The following is a 3,207-nucleotide window of genomic DNA, read 5'->3' as shown; positions in this document are numbered from 1 at the left end:
ATTGAGAAATTTGCATCTATGTTCATTAGAGATATTGGTCTGAACTTTTCTTTCTTTGATTTGTCATTGCCTGGTTTTGGAATCAGGGTGATATTGGCCTCATAGAATGAGTTTGGAAGTTCTCCCTCTTTTTCTATTTCCTGAAATAAATTGAAGAGTATTGGTATTAGTTCTTCTTTAAAGGTCTTGTGGAACTTGGCTGTGTATCCATCTAGTCCTGGGCTTTTCTTGGATGGTGGGCTTCTGATGGCATCTTCTATTTCAGCGCTTGAAATTGATCTGTTTTAATTGTGTATGTCATCCTGATTCAATTTGGACAAATCATATGACTCTAGAAATTTGTCAATGTCTTTATATTTTCCATTTTATTGGAGTGCAAGTTTTCAAAATAATTTCTAATTATATTCTGTATTTCTGTAGTGTATGTTGTGATATTTACCTTTTCATCACATATTTAGTAATTTGAGTTTTCTCTCTCCTTCTCTTCATTAGCATGGCCAAGTGTTTGTCATTTTATTTATTTTTTCAAAGAACCAACTTTTTGTTTTGTCAATTTTTAAAATTGTTTCTTTTGTTTCAGTTTCATTGATTTCAGCTCAGATTTTAATTATTTCCTGTCTTCTACTGCTCTTGGTGTTGATTTTTCTACTTTTTCTAGGGATTTGAGATGTAATGATAGGTCATTTATTTGTTGACTTTTTCTTCTTTTGAGGAATGAACTCCATGCAATGAATTTTCCTCTTAGTTCATTAGAACTGCCTTCATAGTGTCCTAGAGATTTTGATATGTTGTATCTATGTTCTAATTCACCTCTAAGAATTTTTAAATCTCTTCCTTGATGTCTTTTGCAACCCATTGTTCATTGAGTAGTATATTATTTAGTCTCCAGGTGTTGGAGTAGCTTTTATTTTTTATTTTATCATTGATTCCTAATTTCATTCCATTATGATCTAATAGAATTCCGGGTAGTATCTCTACTTTTTTCTATTTGCTAAGAGTTGCTTTGTGGCATAATGTATATGCTCTATTTTAGAGAAGGATCCATGTGCTGCTGAGAAGAAAGTGTATTCATTCACTGAAGGATGAAGTATTCGATATATGTCAGTTAAATTTAAGTTATTGATTGTATTATTGATTTCTATAGTTTCTTTGTTCAGCTTTTGTTTGGATGATATATCCAGTGGTGAAAGAGGTATGTTAAAGTCACCCAGAATTATTATGTTGTGGTCTATTTGTCTTTTGAACTTGAGAAGAATTTGTTTGATGAACATAGCTGCTCCATTGTTCAGGGCATATATATTTATGATTGTTATGTCTTGTTGATGTATGGTTCCCTTAAGCAGTATGAAATATCCTTCTTTATCCCTTTGATTAACTTTGGCTTGAAATCTATTTTATTTGGTATGAGGATGTAAACCCTCTCCAAAGTCCATGTGAGTGGTATTATTTTTCCCAACCTTTCACTTTCAGTCCGTGGATGTCTTTTCCTATGAGCTGAGTCTCTTGGAAACAGCATATTGTTGGGTCTTTTTTTAAAATACAATCTGCCGGTCTATGTCTTTTGATTGGTGAATTTAGGCCATTAACATTCAGGGTTATTATTGAGACATGATTTGTATTCTCAGCCATTTTTCTTATTTAACTTGACTTGGTTTCTCCTTTGATTAGTTTTTCCTTTAGTGTAATAACTCTCTTTGCTGATTTTCATTATTGTTTTTCAGTTACTCTTCATGGAATATTTTTTTTTCATGGAATATTTTGCTGAGGATGTTCTGTAGTTCAGGATTCTTCAAGTTGTAAATTCTTTTAACTTTAGTTTATCATGGAAGGTTTTTATTTCATCACCAAATGTAAAGCTTAATTTTGCTGGATATAAGATTCTTGGTTGGTATACGTTATTCCAGAATCTTCTAGTTTTCAGTGTCTGGGTTGAAAAATCTGCACATAATCTAATTGGTTTCCCCTTATATGTTGTTTGATTCCTTTCTCTCGTGGCTTTTAATATTCTCTCCTTATTCTGTATATTAGGCATTTTCATTATAATGTGTCTTGGTGTGGATCTGTGGTGATTTGTACATTTGGTGTCCTGTAAGCCTCTTGAATTTGATTTTCCAATTCATTCTTTATGTTTGGAAATATTCTGATATTATTTCATTGAATAGATTGCTCATTCCTTTGGTTTGGAACTCTATGCCTTCTTCTAATCCAATAACTCTTAAATATGGTCTTTTTCTGCTATCCCATATTTCTTGATGGTTTTGCTTATGGTTTCTTACCATTTTCACTGTGTGGTCTACATTGTTTTCAAGATTATATATTTTGTCTTCATTGGTCTGAGGTCCTGTCTTCCAAGCAGTCTAATATGTTGGAAATGCTTTCAATTGAACTTTTAATTTGGTTTAGTGTTTCTTTCATTTCAAGGATTTCTGTTTGTTTGTTTGTTTGTTTGTTTTAGAACCTCTATCTCCCTATTGAAGTAATGTTTTGCTTCCTGTATTTGTTTATGTAGCTTCTTGTCAAAATGATCTTTTGCTGCCTGTATTTGCTTTCTTATAGCTTCCTTTAATTCACTGAACATTTTAATTATGTATATCCTGAACTCCTTCTCTGAAATTCCTTCTGGTGTGCTGGCTATGGATTCTAATAATGTGGTATCTTGATTTGTTTGGAGAACTTTCTTCCCTTGTCTTTTCAAATTGCTTATGTGTCTTCCCTTCTAGCACTAGTGGATCCAAGGTGTTACCGTTTTTACCCTATAGGCTTATAGTGCCCCTGTAGGGTTCCAATACCTCTCCTTTGAGATGAAGGACAATGTTAACAGATCCCAATATAAACAATATACACCCTAAAAACAAAATGTTTGCTATTAAGACATTTACAGTTGGGTCACAATATACAGAAATGTTGAATTCAATTATTATCTACAATATACTCAGTAGGTTTGTAAAAGGGTTTACAGTTTCTGATGGTGGACAAAGAACTAGGGGTAAGAAATAGGATGATATGCTGAGGAGGTAGGAGGTGAAGATATAGAGTTTATATGTCTTAGAAAGTGTGAAAGAGAAATCTAAAGAGGAAGATTAGTAGCAGGAGAAAAAGGGGAAGTAATTTTGGATAGACATGTAAGTGGGAAGACAGCAAAGTACATAAAACACACACACACACATACACACACACACACACACACATATATATATATATATATAT

This window comes from Marmota marmota, unplaced genomic scaffold, assembly GCF_001458135.2.
Source record: "Marmota marmota marmota unplaced genomic scaffold, marMar, whole genome shotgun sequence".
In the NCBI taxonomy this organism is placed as follows: domain Eukaryota; kingdom Metazoa; phylum Chordata; class Mammalia; order Rodentia; family Sciuridae; genus Marmota; species Marmota marmota.
Note: the sequence above shows the minus strand (reverse complement) of the source record.